Below are 16,377 nucleotides of genomic sequence, written 5' to 3'. Positions count from 1 at the left end.
GCAATGAACATGGGGGTTCATCTCTTCAAGTTACTGATTTCACTTCTTTAGATACATACCCAGAAGTGAGACTGCTGGATCGTAGAGTATTAATAGTTCTATTAATACTTTTAATTTTTTGAGGGACATCTATATAGTTTTCCAAAATGGCTGAACCAATTTGCATTCCCTCCAACAGTGTGCAAGTGTACTTTTTTCTCCCCATCCTCACAATACTTTTTATCTTTTGCCTTTTTACAGTAGCATTCTATCAGGCATGAAGTGATACCTCATTAAGGTTTTGCTTTGCGTTTCCCTGATAAACAGTGAGCTGAGGGATTTCTGATCAGGTTTTACCCCATTTCATTTGATCCAGAGATTAATAAAATGGCTCCTCAGTAGAACAACTTCTCCCCCTCAATCAAGAGCAGAGGCCAGTCAGGTACTGCAGGGGCTGAAACTTATTTAGTTTAAGGCCTCCCATGAAGAAAAACACTGTAAAATTACACACGTAAAGTTCAATATGAAAATAAATATTTTTACTAGAATAAGGGAAATATGACAACAAATGAAAAATTTTTAAGAAGACAAAAACCACAAACATTACAAAGTCCAGAAAAGAATGTATTTTCTGAACTCACTCTACTTTTTCCTATATTTTTGCTTGCAGGCTCTGTCACCATCAGAGCAAGTCATGTGAAATATAGAATTTTTGCTATGTTGAAAAACATTGTGTAATAGAATTGTTATTATACTACATGTGTTAACTTTTTCATGAAGATGTGCAGAAGTTCATTACTGGGATACCTGTGTCTTCAGCCTGTTTGGCTATGCTGGGGCAATTTTGCATGTCCTTTCATCTGGAAATCCCAGACATTGTAAGGATAAGATATTTTTGATCTGACCTGTTAGATGTACATAAAACATGAAATGTTCAGAGACCTACATAGTAGACAGGTCTGTGCCTTATAGACAGAGGATTCTGATAAATTCTATTTTGCATACATTCCCATCACAATAAAAAATCTTAATGCATTTTATAAACATGTAGGCTTCACCATTGAGTATATTCCTCCCATGAGAGAGCTTTCTCATATAGATAAAAAAAAATTCTCAGCTCAGCATTATCCACTTGATGATTGGAAGAATTTCCCTCAGACAAACTTCTGGTTCTGGATATTTCAAACACAGTTTCCTTCATACTACTTACCTGTTTGCAGTGCTGAGTTTCAAAGAACATAATCATATCACAAGAAAAATGCTGTGGTTCACATCACAATATCAGGTGAATTGGTACTTTTGGAGGAAGAAATGTGTGTGGAAGTTATTTCCCCCCTGGAACAGCCTGCAATGACTTAGTTATACATATGAAAGTGTCTACGAACCATACAAACATATCTTAATATATTTTCACATAAAGTGAAGGTGACTCAACTTCCTTTTAACCACATTCCAAAAATGCCTGCAAACTGCTGCCATGCCACCCTTCACAAGGGTAAGTGTAAAGCCCTAACCAACTGTGATCAACATAACTTGCTTTTACAGATTTTACAAGACATACATGACCACAGGAACACACTGCCAGGGCTCCTCTCAGAGTCTTGTACGTGCAGTGCTGATACCTGAAGCTTCAGCTTCACTAGTTTCATGGGAATCCACCTCTGTGGAGATAAGTCTCCTGGAAGCACTAAACTCAGAAATTCGAAGACATAATTGATCATTGATATGTTAACATTGAATGTCAACATGTTCTTTAACTTGGGCTACTTCTGATAGAAAAGGAGAAAAAATAGAAAATAATATTCCTAATTTCCTATAATAATTTCATTGCTTATACACAATATTTTTTCATATCCCATTTTACAGATGAACATGTTAAAACAAAGTTGTCCGAAGAATTGTCTAAGTCCTGGAGCTATGATGAGGCAGAGGCAAACTCTCACACCCAGATTTCTTTCAGTTGACCACACTAGATGGCACCCCAGTGACGGGAATCTAGCGTGGTGCCTGTGTTAGTCAGGGTCTTGCAGACAGAACCAGGATGAGGTGTGTAGACAGATAGATAAGTAGATTTATTTTAGGGGATTGGCTCACATGATTATAGAACCTGACAAGTTTCAAGATCTGTATTTGACAAACCGGTGACCCAGTAGTGTCAATGGTGTAAGTTCCATTCCAAGAGGTGGCAAAAAGAGCTGACGTTTCATTCTGAGTCTGAAAGCTGGAAAAAGACAAATGTTGTAGTTCAAGTTGTTAGGCAGGGGAATTCCCTATTACTTAGCCTTTCTGTCCTACCCAGGTCCTGAATTGGTTGGGTGAGGCCTTCTTACATTGGGGAGCGGGGCAGGAGGCAATCGGCTTTACTCAGTCTACTGATTCAAATGTTCACATCATCTGGAAACAACCTTATGGATGCACCCAGAATCATGTTTGACCAAATACTTGGGCACCCTTTGGCCCAGTCAAGTTAATACCAACAGTTATCCACCATGGTGCCAAAATCACTCAACGACCATCCGTGTGACCACAGAGAAATCCCTTTTTCTCTACTGATCTCAATTTTCCAGAACCAGGTGGGTAGTGCTGGGATTTCCCAATCTGAAGTGGGGAATTGTGTTATTTGGGGTAACAGGCTTCAGCATGTTCCCTTTTCCCACATTCATCTCCATTACAATTTCTTTCCCATCACTCAATGTGAATGATATCCATTGTTATCTGCCTTACCAGGTATCTCTCTAAGCAGTATTTTATGATTACCTGCCCCCAGGAATAACTCTTTGTGCTGTAGATTGTCCTTTTTCTCCCATTAAAATGGACTCGTGTCCATTCTTCAAATGATAACTGTCATGAAGAAAAATAGTAAACTATGGGCCCTTTGTACTCTCTGTCTTGTGGATATTGCAATTTAGGAATACCTACTGCATATTTCATGAGCAATAAGTCTAAAATGCTTCCACACTTAAGTTACAAAAAGCCAAGATCAGTGCACATTGTCTCTGGCAACACAATAGCAACATGCAAAAATTAGGAAGGGGAAAGGGAGACACCCCAGACCCTTCACCTAGCAATGCAGCTGGAGTAGAGTGCAAGGGATGCTCAGGCCACAGGCAAACGAGCAAGAGGGTTTTGTCCCAGCTCTAGTTCTATGAGATGAACCAGTGTGGGGCATGGTCTGTGTTTGGTCACAGAACTGTTCTCCCAGGGCAACCATGACTTGGAAAAATGGCTTCCTAAATTAGTGGATACAGATACATCTTTAACAAGCTGTTGCACTTGGAGTGGAGGTTCAAAGTACGTTGGGGTGATGCATATAGAGGTGGAGAGAGGGAGCAAATCTCTTTCCTACTCCCATTGTGCAGATAAAGTGCTGCCATACTGGGAGGGGGGACGCACACATTGTGCCACATGGGATTCTGCTGGTTCCTCCACAACACGGTGTGATGACATCTCCTGACATGGTAAGAGTCCATAGCCTGAGGTAAAGGGATCTCCTGCTGAGAAGGAGATTCCAGCTTTCCTGAGTAACCAGAGCTGATCTTTTGGAATGAGGACATATTTGTGGCTCTTGGGGTTGTGATGGGAAGGGTGATACTCCTGATGGATGACCTATGGGCTTGGGGTAATAGAATTTGAATATTAATAGGCAAGTGCTCTGATTCTATACACCAGTAGGTGAAATCACAGAGAGGTGTAATTTAAACACGTGGCGTTATTTGTGAAATCTCATGAGTAATGATGGATCTATTCCACGTCAGACAACAATTAGTGAGAGTCCAATTGCAGGACTTTCAAGACATTATTTAACTCTCACAACAATCTTATGAAAAAGGGATCATCTACATTTTAACAATTACAAAAATAAGAGTAGAGAAGTGGCTTCCTTGGAGTTATAAGTGGTGTCTTCTAACTCAAACTTTAATTCTCCTTCCTTTGTGAAGCTGAAAAGTATCTCTTGCCTGTACACATGGAGCATGATATGATCCCCAAAATAATTTTCTGTGATGACCTACTTTGCAATTGGATCATTAATTGATAGGAGAAGTGCATATAACTTTATGTAGTTATCTATTCACAATCAGAATGCTTAACTGAAATAAGTCCATTCCAGCTGATGAAGAATAAGCAATTCTTATAGGTAGGTCAAAGTTTTCATAATTGGATTACTAAATATCAAAAGGAAACTTGCCATCCAACCCACAGGCCATGCCCAATGCATCTCAAAGACTTGCTATGTGCCAGGCACTCTGCTAAGCCTGACACACAGCAGGCACATGAAACATCCAATGCATGATTAGTCTCATGTCACAGGTGAGGATATGGTGGCACAAATTGGTTATTATTTGCCAGGGCTCACACAGTGGGAAGGGAACCAACAAGAGGCAGTTGAACTAAAGAACCCAACCCCTTAGACACTGGAGAGCTTGGGAGAGGGCTGATTTCTTCAAATTATATCCAGCTTTTCAATTTGACAAATTAGACTATGAAGGATAAATTCCATGATCACTAAATGGTCATAGTAATAGTAATATATGCCCTGCTAGTCTGAAAACGTTTCTGTGAAACCACCATAGCAGCTCCGTAGTGATCCAGGGGTATGTATAAGGAAATCTGAGCTGTAGAGTCGACATCTACAATGGCCAAGAGAGCCCTGACTATGCCCATTCTCCAAGTTGTCACTTTTACTCACCTCCTAGGTTCTTCGTGGTTCTTTATTTTCTGGAGGTGTTTGTAAATCTTGAAATTCTTAAGGTTACTTTGACCTTCTTGGAAGAAAACACTGGACAGAACAAAGAAATCTGGCAGCATGCATGTTGCTGTTGATCTCCAACTTGTTTCATAACATTGAGTTCCTAGAAGTGTTTTCCACGACCATAAATTTTCCTTGGTGTTGGGTGAATCGTAGTGTCATGGAAATTATGCTCTTGTTTTCTATACACAGTATATTCACAGGAAATCCTTCCAATGCATGTGTAAATAAAGCTGCAATAGCATAACGGCTAAACATACCATTTTTTTCTGAAATTTGTGGTGTCTGAATTTTACATCAGGAATGGCATTTCCTGCCAAGGTAAATTTCTGGGCTAGATATAAACTTGATAGAACAAAAGCTTTAGTGAAATCTTCACTTTTGTTTTTGTTGTTGTTGTAGTCAACAACAAAAATTGCCAGTAAGAACCAAAAATAAAAACATCATCAAGTTAAAGAGAGGCACCTGGGGACATTGGCTAGCACAGAGCTGGCGTTTTTTTTTCCCCCTGTAAAAGGCTGGATAGTAAATGTTTGAGGCTTTTCAGGCCATAAGGTCACTGTTGCAACCACTCAACTCTTGTCTTCTAGCACAGGACTAGCCATAGACATCTACAAAGAAATGAGCATGGCAATGTTCCGGTAAAACTGTATTTCTCAAATTGGCCGTTGTTCAGCGCCTTTCCCCACTAAACTCTCCGCTAGGAGATTCCGCATCGGAGCTTGCTGTCTTGTGGGTGCTTCCACCCTCCACTCCCTCCAACACCCACACCCTCACCAGAAATCTGAGGATAGTTCCCTAAATCCTTTGTGCTTTAAAAATTGGGATCAGAAAGCCACATTTTGCAAGCAAAATGGAACTTCTCCTTCACCCAGTCTCACAGTTCACAAGGTTGAAGGGATGTTTGCATTTTCTGTAACTTTGATTATATCACCCATAGCAAGAGGTTAAATGTTTACTCTTGGCACTAAACCACAGGTAAGAGCTGAAGGGGCCCTGCACAATTAATCCAGAATAAGGTATTTAGCCTGAAATATGTTACATAGCTGCTTCCCTAAAAGACATTCTGCTCTGATACCCACATATAAGTTGCTCAAAAGTACATCTATCTATTAAATATGATATTTTTAAAATGTGCAGTTTTCTGAAATTTTTGGCAAAGTCTGAATTTCCTATAGGTAATCAAAGTTTCTAAAAGGTAAATCACCATGCTAGTTATAAAATGACAACAAAAGGGGCAAATCAAGAGAAAAGGGCCTTACCATGAATCACTACCTTTTTCTCATTTTAAATGTAATACGTAACCTAGGTTGAAATTTTGGCAACTATAGAAAAGCAGAGAGAATATAATGAGAATAATCATTTACCACTCTATGAATATTAACAATTGTTTTTAATCCCTCTCCTTAGTTTTTTAACTACCTAAATGCAATTTTATATTTTTCTTTTTTCATATGTACTGATTAACACACTTATTGTCTTCTGTCATTAAAGGCATAAATACTTTTTTTTAAAGATACACACTTGGCCTTTTTGCATTAACAGAGAGAGGAGTTTATTAAAAACTAAAGAGTCAGACTTGGAATATTTTCTTGTTTGTTTTCTTAGAATTTGTACCTTTTTTCTCTTTTTTCACATAAATCTTTTTTACCTATTGAGGTCTGGTATTTTTCTTACCAACTTTCATGAGCTCTTTAAACAATAAATATATCACACATGTCACATTTGCTATAAATGTTTTATAATACCTGTCTCGACTTTATCAAAGTTACTTAAAATTAATTTTAAAGCTTTTTAAAATTTTTATGTACTCAAAACTTGATTTTTTTCCCCAAGATCTGCTAATTGAATATCCATAAAGCTTATGGACTATGTCTGACTCCAACTGTAGGGAGTCGCTGGCGCTTGCCCACTTTGCCTGCTGTCTTCTGATCCTGGTCCTCGCCCACATTGCCTTGCCTGGTCTTCCTCCACCTGGTCGCCTTTTCCCTGGCCTCTGAGCCTCAGCTCAGACACAATCTCCATGTAAGTTGTCCCTGGTTCTACCATACTGAGTCCAGCTCCCAGTCAGCCTCACAATCATGAGGGTAAACAGTTTATACTCTATAGTGTACTATGTTACCAGATGATTTTGCCCAACTTTAGGCTAATGTAAGTGCCTGAGCACATGAACAGTAGGTTAGACTAAGCTATGATGTTTGGTAGGTTGGGTGTATTAAATGCATTTTTGACTTACAATATTTTTCAACTTATAGTTTATGAGGTTGTAACTCCACTGTAAGTTGAGGAACATCTGTAAGCACATATAACTATTAACATCTTGTAACCTCTTATTTTGATACAATTTCAAACTTAAAACTGCAAGAATTGTATAAAATTCTTCTGCATACACTTGGCACGGATTCACCGGTTGTTTTAGATTTTTCCTTATGTGCTGTATCTTTTATTCTCTCTACCCTGACAAGTACATATTTATACACATTTACATACATGTGTATTATTTTGTCCAAATTATCTGAAAGCAGGCTGCAGTCACCAAGTGACTTGGCTCCTTAAAACTTTAGGGAGAACTTCTTACAAACAAGGGCATTCTCTTAGAGAACTACAATACCATGATCAAAATCAGGAAATTTAATATCCACGGAACACTATTCTTTAATCTACAAATTCTATTCAAATTTCAGCAGTTGTCACGATTATACCCTGTGGAGCTGTCTTCCCCTGTTCCGGAATCTAATCAAGATTCGCAGATTCCCTGTGTCTGGTTTCCTTTAGTCTGGGATGTATGGCAGCCTTTCTTTATCATCTATGATATGATATGAAACGTCTGTAGAAGGACAGCCCATTTATTTTACAGAAGGTCTGTTGGCTTGGGTCTGTCTGTCTGTCGCTTCTTCCTGATACATTTCAGCTGTGCCTTTGCATCAGGGTTGTCACAAAACTTATACTGTGTCCTCCATGTGCCATTCCAGGTGGCTCCTGACATTGGCTTGCTCTATGAGTGAAGAGTTCACTTTGATCACTTGGTTACAATGTGGATTTTTACCATTGTGATTAATAAGTCATTTGTGACGAGATACTTTGAGACTGTGTAACTATCCTGTTTGTCATCCAACTTTCTCCTACCCTGCCTCCTCTTCCTCATTCTCCCTCCACCCTCTTTTGTGGTTTAAATCTCACCCCCTTCCATCTCCACCCCTCTACCCCAGCAAGGAGGGGGAGAGCAGCCTCCCCCCACACATCCCTCAAGCCTGAACTTGGAGGTGGGAAGGGGAGAGATTTAAATCGGGGATAAACTGAGTGTGTAAATTCCCTGAGACTGAACTTGTAACAAATGTCTCAAAAGTGAGGGAAATAATCACCAAACAGGCCGAACTTGAAAGGGAGTGGAGCAGAGGAAATTTGCTTCATGTGTGTGCCCTTCCAGGTTCACTGTGGAATAAATGGTTGCACATCCATATTGCTCTAGTGAGGAATTGACAGACAAAACCCACAAACTCATCATCAAGTAGCAGGTCAGTGGTCAGACCGCCTCAGTGACAGAGTCACCAAGACATCGTGTGGTTATCAAAGCCTTAGTTATAGAAAATAATAGCATAAAGACATTTTATGATATATCAAATTAAATTATCTGTATGAAAACTGCATAATCTCAGTTTTAAATATTTTATGTCTATATATATACTGACATCAAAATCTACATCTCTATAAATATCTGTAGCTGTATCTATTTCTTATCCTTGTCTGTATGTCTCCATCTGTATCTATGCGTGTCTGTCTGTAACCACACATCAGAAAGAACACCAACTTGAACGCCCATGAACACTATTCAGACTTGGTCTTAGAATACATGGAGTGTCCTCTGACCCTTCTTGGTCCCTCTCAGTGCACCCCTGGCTGTTAGCAGAACCCTCCTCTCTGATCTCCCAAGGCAGGTGGGGGCATCACCGAGGGTCCCCCCTCTGTGGCTGGAAGTCACCAGAAGCTGCTCCAGGTGGGGCTCTCCTTCCCTCCTTCTCTGCAATCCGACTACGGAGTCGCACCCAGCACATCAGTCCCATCCCACCCTCTCTCGCCACCTCCTTTTCCCTTTCTACTGTGGAGCACACTTCCCAAGTGTCATGTTCCCCTGTCAGCACCCCTAACAAGCGACTACTTTAGGGACTAAGTGAGGGTCTTCTGCCCCTACACGCTTTAAGCTGGGAAAGACAGGATCAATCTCATGTCACTTTCAGATATCCCCTCTGCTGGCTGCCCAAGGGCAGGATACGAAGATGGGGGGCTGGAGAGGCCCCAGGGAGAAAATCCCCCACAGTGAGCCCTACGTGAATGGGGAGGCGATGTGAAGTGGAAAACAAGGGGGCAGATTTCTGAATGGGAGGGGCAGTAGGAGTGATGAGACTTATGACTTGTTTGGGTGACTGGTGACGAAGTGATCTAAGATGAGAGAAAATTTAATACATTCTATTGTAGACAAGTTGGATTATGAAAATACGAATTATTATTCTCAAAATAATAATTAGTTAAAGCTTTTCTTCTGCCCTTGCTGCACCTGCTGACTTGTGTGTGTGCGTGTGGGAGGGACAAGCACGCATGGAAGATCAGAGAGGACAAACTGCGCCATCTCAGCCCCAGCTGTTTGGCTTTACCCTCACGGAATGAAGGCTCCCAGTAGCAGGATAAAATGCTGCTCGTATTACAAAAGAAGCTACCCATATTTCCAAAAATGACCAGTCATTACAGATTATGAAGGATCACTTGTGGTTTAATAAAAACAATTTTTACTTGGTTACATGGGCTTAAAATATAAATTAAGAATTGTGTATGATTTCATTTACCAGAACAGGAAGTAATCAATCAATTTTTCTGAGATGATGCCAAAAATAATTACATAAACAAAAAATACCTACATGAAAATTTTTCTTGACAAAGTTATGAGACCAGTCTCCGGGGCAAGGCTTCATTTAAATTAAATCTCTGGGTTTTTGTTTCTTGAAAGTTTATGTTCTAATTATCTTGGTATTTTCAAGAAAGGTTGATAAATGAGAACTCCGTTTCCTGTAAAATACACTACCTGTGATTCTTCCACACTATTTCCCATCGCTCCAGTTCACTCCTCCTCACCTGGGAAGCTAAAATGTGTTTACATCAATGCATCTTTCAAATAAGAGACTTTGCAGCACTTTGAAAACCATAAGCAACGTGTGCCACCGCTGAATTTGCACCATGTAGAAAAAAGTTAGGAAAGCAGCTTGGGAGGCCTTAGTGACCCAGATAACATGGCCAAGGGAGGCCCCGTGCTGTCCCTCCAGGCAGAGCCATCTGAATGCAGCTGGCCAGTTGGCGAGGAAACCGCCAAGTGCTCTCCCTGCAGCCCAGCCGGGGTGGCCGAGTGATGGCGTTTGCGCAGCACCTCCCCAAGTGACATCTTCAAAATCCTAGGACGTAGTTTGTTACCCCGCCTCACAGGTCATAGACCTGTGGTTCAGAGAGAATAGTCTGGTTAAAATTACAAGTTAAATTCTGATCTGCAGAGAAGAATGACTCAAGTTTTCTAACCTTGGAACCTGAAATTCCCTCGTTTCTGTCAGTACCTCAGGAATCAGCTCCTCAGGTGCTGATGGGATTTCATCTTACAGAAAATGTTTAATGTTTTAACATTCTTTCTGGATGTGTCTGTAAGGGTGTTTCTAGACAAGGTTAGCATCTAAGTCAGCGGACTTGGTAGAGCAGATTGCGCTGCCCCACGTGGCCGGGCACCGCTCTGTCACCGAGGGCTTGAGCAGAGCAACATTCGCCCCTTCTTCTTCCTGCCGCACTGCTGGGCTGGGACATCTCGTCTCATCTTCTGTGGCCCCTGGATTGGGCCTTATGCCACTTGCTCCCCTTGTTCTCAGGCCATGAGACTCGGACTGAACACCACCACCTGCTTGCCCAGGTCTCCAGCGAACAGATGGTGGCACTTCCCAGCCTCGTTACCACCTGAGCCAATTCCCCAATTAGTTCTCTCTCTCTCTCTCCCCGTTGCTCTCTCTTGCTCACACACACACACACACACACACACACACACACACACACACACACGCGTGCACATATACGATACTGGGAGTGGTTCTAGAGGAACAGAATTAGAGGAAGAGATTTTTAAAGATATACTTTTAAAAATTGAATCTGTGTTTTCTGGAATTGACCCTCTAATCTGCTTAGATTTAGAGATGCTAGTGACTCTACTTCCAGGAGTAAAGACAGCCCTGAGAGCCCACAGTGGAACTGTTTATAGAAATATGCAAAATGTCCACATTGGCTACCCCTAGTCAACCACTGTTGATATTTCTCCCAGCCTTCCACAAAGGTACCTAAGGCCTTTTACCAGGGTTACTGTGAACTGGGGAAAAGAAAATAATCAGACCTTTTGGGAAGTACTGGACACTGGCTCTAAACCAGCACTGATTCTATAATAGGAAACTGGAAAAGTCTCTGTGGCTCTCCAGTCAGAGTAGGGGCTTATGGAGGTCCGGTGATCAATGGAGTCTTAGCTCGGCTCCACCTCACAGTGGGCCCAGTATCCCCAGACCCATCCTGCGTTCCTTTCCCCAGGTCCAGCAGGCATAATTGGCATAGACATGCTGAGCAGGTGGCACAACACCCACGTTGGTTCCCTGACCTCTGGCGTGAAGGTTACTGTGCTGGGAAAGGGCAAGTGGAAGCCACTAGAACTGCCTCTACCCAGACAAACAGTAAATCAGAAGCAATACAACATTCTTGGAAGGATTGCCACAATTAGTACCGCCATCACCAACTTGAAAGATGCAGGGGTGGTGTTTCCCACCATATCCCCATTCAGTTCTGCTGTTTGGCCTGTGCAAAAGACACACGGATCTCCGAGAGTGGTGGTGGGTTAGGGTAAACTTAACCAAGTTGTGACTCTACTTGGAGCTGCTGTATGGATGTGGCTTCATGGCTTGAGCAACTTAACACATCTCCTGGTATGTGGTATGTAGCTACTGACCTGCCAAATGCCTTTTTCTCCATACTGACCCATAAGGCTGACCAGGAGAAGTCTTGTTTTCTACTGGTGAGACCAGTAACACACCTTCACTGTCCCACCTACAAGGTGTATAAGCTCTCCAGCCCTAGGTCCTAATGTAGTTTGCAGGACTCTTGCCCTTCCACAGGATGTCACACTGGCCCATTGACACTCCTTGATGACACCCATTGGACCTAGTGAGCAAAAACTATCAACTACTCCAGACCTGTTGGTAAGACATTGGCCTGTCAGAGGATGGGAAATAAATCCAGTGAAACTTCAGGGTCCTTCTCTCTCAGCAAAATATCTAGGGGTCCAATGGTGTGGGGCACATGAAGATATCTCTTCTAGAAATTCACTGTAATTAACACAGAAGCCATTATAACAGTAAGCATTAATTTCTGCTAAAACAGATGTGGTAATTAGAAGAAAATATAGACAGAAACATAACCAAGTGTTAAAAGAAAAATATCTTGTCTCTACTATTGAACGTAACTAAGGATTTCACCAGCCCATAATGATGAAAGATTGGGGTTAACCTCAGAATTGCATTATATCTTAATCAGAGCTTTTAAAAAATACAGCCATGAGACATTAACTGCATAAATCATAACTGTCCATAAATTGTTCTACAATGTGAATTCACCACTTTCAAAGAAATTTTTTGTCTTTTCTTTTTTTTGAGACAGCGTCTTGCTCTGTCGCCCCAGGAGAGAGTGCAGTAGTGTCATCATAGAAGTTGTCACTGCAACCTCCAACTCCTCGGCTCAAGTGATCCTCCTGCCTCAGCCTCCTGAGTAGCTGGGATTACAGGTGTGCACTACCATGCCCAGCTATTTTTTTCTATTTTTACTAGAGACAGGGATCCCTCTCTTGCTCAGGCTGCTCTCCAACTCCTGAACTCAAGCAATTGTCCTGCCTCAGCCTCCCAGAGTGCTAGGATTACAGGTGTGAGCCACCATGTCTGGCCTGTTGTCTTCTTAAAGGCCCAATTATACACTCTACTTACAAGCAAGCTGGTGGTCCAGGCAAGGCCATCCCAATACACAAGGAATTCCCAAGAGTTGGCATCTAGAAAGACCCATTTAACTACTCAGGATATTTGGAAGCTGGAAGAAGATGGTAACATTTGTATTACATCTTAAAAGTTTAAAAGCATTTTATTATTTGTCATTTAATATGAGATCCCACATTGTTAGCAGTGGGGATTTCCTTTGCTTACAGTATGGATGAGAAACCCCAGGCTCGCGGGAGCTGCCAAGTTGTCTAAGGTGGTACCAGCAAACCACGCTGGACTCCAGTTCTTAAATTCCGGAGTCATTTCTTCTTTGTGTATCCTTTTCTAGTTTCCTGAGGGCACGGGGAAATATTTAGAAGTGGCTAACAAGCATCTAGTCCAGGGAACCTCAGACGTGACCAAAGCTGATGCCAGGTGGGTAGAGAGAGTCAAATTGGCTGTCACATTCAGGACATTGAAGTTTGCAGAGGCAGGTGAGGGGACAACAGTTTCTATGGCCTCTGTGGCTCATCACAAGACCGCACCCAGGAACAGAGCAGGGAATGCAATCCAGACCAGTGGGGCAAATCCAAACTTGCTTCCTCTGTCCCTCCCCAACCCATATTGGCTGCTTTTCACCGATCCTGCATTCTTTCCTCCTCTACTCATCCGTGCAGGTACCCTGACCTCACAGCACATCAGCCATTGCTGGTCCAGGCCTCCATGATAAGGCAGCAACAACCTGACTCCACAGAGCCCCAGGGCCTCAGCCAGGAGGTCTGGGGTTTGACAGAAGGCGGCAGTGCCAACAGAAATAAGAATGCCAGGCACGAACTGAAGCGAAACTCCAATCATCCAACACAACTTTGAGGTTAGGATGAGACCAAAGCCTGGTGAGCCAACAGGTGGCCAGTCCTCATCCCAGCTCAATGAGAGGGCTCTACCTCAGACTGATTCCATATCTCACCTGTGCAGGTCTGATTTACTTTCAACATTTTTCAGCACTGGTTAGATTCTCAGAGTTATGCTTGGGTTCATGAATACTCTAAAATATAGGCCCTGAAAACAGGTGGTTTTCATTATATTATAGTAGAAGAAAGAGACAAGGAAACAATGCCAACATGATGCATAAGTTTGGTGTAAGCTAGGGTGGAGCTGGAGATGTTCAGGAAGACCTTTCTGGAGGGATGCACGCTGAGTTGGAGAACAATGAACTTACTTGTATATGGTCAGAACAGGATGTCTTCCCTTGCAGTTGGTTAGCTTTGGTCAGCTTAGCCATAGGTCATCCCATGAAAAGGCAAGGAAAGGCAATGTAAGCCCATATGAAGCTATTCATCCCAATGATCAGTGAAGGAGGGGTGTGTGTGTGCATGCGTGCATGTGTGTGTGTGCATGTGATATTTTCTGAATGGTGGAGAGAAGACTGTCTAGGGAACTCACACAGTAGTCAGTTTTGGGGGTTTTCTCTTAATTCCACATATCTGAGACCTGTGGCAACCCAGAAACACAGATGGCCACAGTTAAAAAAGCTCTGACAAAGTTGGCTCTATAGTCAAAGGACCAGGGAAGAGGCAGCCTAACGATACAGGAATATTTTAGACAATCTCTGTTCAACTCCAGCCAAACATCACAGAAAATGCTGTGGCTGCATGTTTGTCAGCAAAGGCCAAGCAGGGAGCTTAGACATCCAGCTCTGCCCAGCTACAGAGAGGTGCCCCAAGTCACTCTTGGGGTGTCAGGGAAGGCTGGGTAGGGAGCCAGCACGTTTATGCCAACTGGGTAACATTGAGTCCTTTCCTGCTCCTCATGTTGGTGCAGACCATGTAAGGAGCAGTACAAAGGCCCCCCCCCCCCCCGCTCCTCCCAACCTGGGTGTCATCAGCAGAGGCCTGGTGGGAGCCAGAACTTCTGTCTCTAACCTGACAGTGAGTCAGCAACACCCCTTTTCCCTGCTGGAGCTGTGTATGGATAAGCGAAGTAAAACACAAGATTTAAATAAGTTCCAGAGTATGACAACATAATATGTAAAATGTCCAGGCTATAGTAAAATATCACTCATCTTAAGAACAAGGAAAATCCTAATTTAAATGAAAAAAGACACTGACATAAGATGACAGATGGTAGCATTATCTGACACAGACTTTATTACTTTTTTCCTTTTTAAATTAATTAATTTTTTTTTGAGACAGAGTCTTGCTCTGTTGTGTAGACTAGAATGGGGTGGCATCATCATAGCTCACTGCAACCTCAAACTCCTGGCCTCAAGTGATCCCCCTGCCTCAGCCTCCTGAGTAGCTGGGACTACAGGCATGCACTACCACACCCAGCTAAATTTTCTATTTTTTGTAGAGGTGGGGTCTGGCTCTTGCTCAGGCTGGTCTCAAACTCCTGGCCTCAAGTCATCCTCTTGCCTCAATCTCCCAGACTGCTAGGATTAGATGGCTAATTTTTTTATTTGTATAAATTTAGGAGGTACAAGTGTAATTTTGTTACATGCATAGATTGTGTAGTGGTGAAGTTGAGGCGCTTAAGATACCTATTACCTGAATAACTTCCATTGTACCCATTAAGCAATTTCTCATCATCCAACTCCTCCCACCCCCCCACTTCTGCTTCTCCATTGTCTTTCATTACATACTCTATGTCCATGTGTACCCATTATTTAGCTCCCACTTATAAGTCAGAACATATGATATTTGTCTCTGTGTCTGAATTGTTTCACTTAAGGTAATGGCCTTCAGTTCCATCCATGTTGCTGCAAAAAAAATAATTTCAGTCTTTGTTATGATGGAATAGCATTCCATAGTGTGTATACATACACCATATATTCTTCATCCTATTCCTGATTGATAGACATTTAGATTGATTCCATATCTTTGCTATTGTGAATAGTGCTGTGATAAATAAATAAGTGCAGGTATCTTTTTATTGTAATTATTTCATTTCCTTTGGGTAGATACCCAGTTATGGGATTGCTGAGTCAAATGGTAGTTCTAGTTTTAGTTTTGTGGTAAATCTCCATACTGCTTTCCGTAGAATTTGTACTAATTTACATTCCACTAACAGTGTATAAGAGTTCCCTTTTCTCCTCATCCCCGCCAACATCTGTTATTGTCTTTTTTAATAGTAGCCATTCTGCCTGGTGCAAGATGGTATCTCATTATAGACTTAATTTGCATTTCTCTGATAATTAGTGATGTTGAGCATTTTTTTCATGTGCCTATTGGCCATTTGTATGTCTTGTTTTGAAAACTGTCTATTCAAGTCCTTTATCAATTTTTAATGGAATTATTTATTTTGTTGTTGTTGAGTTGTTTGAGTTTCTTGTAAATTCTAGATATTAGTCCCCTTTCAAATATATATTTTTCAAATATTTTCTCTCATTCTTCAGGTTGTCTGTTCATTCTATCAATTATTTCTTTTGCTATGCCAAAGCTTTTTAGTTTAATTAAATCCCATTTGTCTGTTTTTATTTTTGTTGCCTCTGGTTTTGAGGTCTTAGTCATAAATTCTTGGCCCATAGGCCAATGTCCAGAAGAGTTTTTTCTAAGTTTTCTTTTAGCATTTTTATGGTTTTAAGTCTTTTTTGTATATGGTGAGAGATCAGGGTCCAGTTTCATTCTT

Source organism: Lemur catta, chromosome 11 (genome assembly GCF_020740605.2).
Source record: "Lemur catta isolate mLemCat1 chromosome 11, mLemCat1.pri, whole genome shotgun sequence".
NCBI classification, from domain to species: Eukaryota; Metazoa; Chordata; class Mammalia; order Primates; family Lemuridae; genus Lemur; species Lemur catta.
This window is presented reverse-complemented; position numbering follows the sequence as displayed.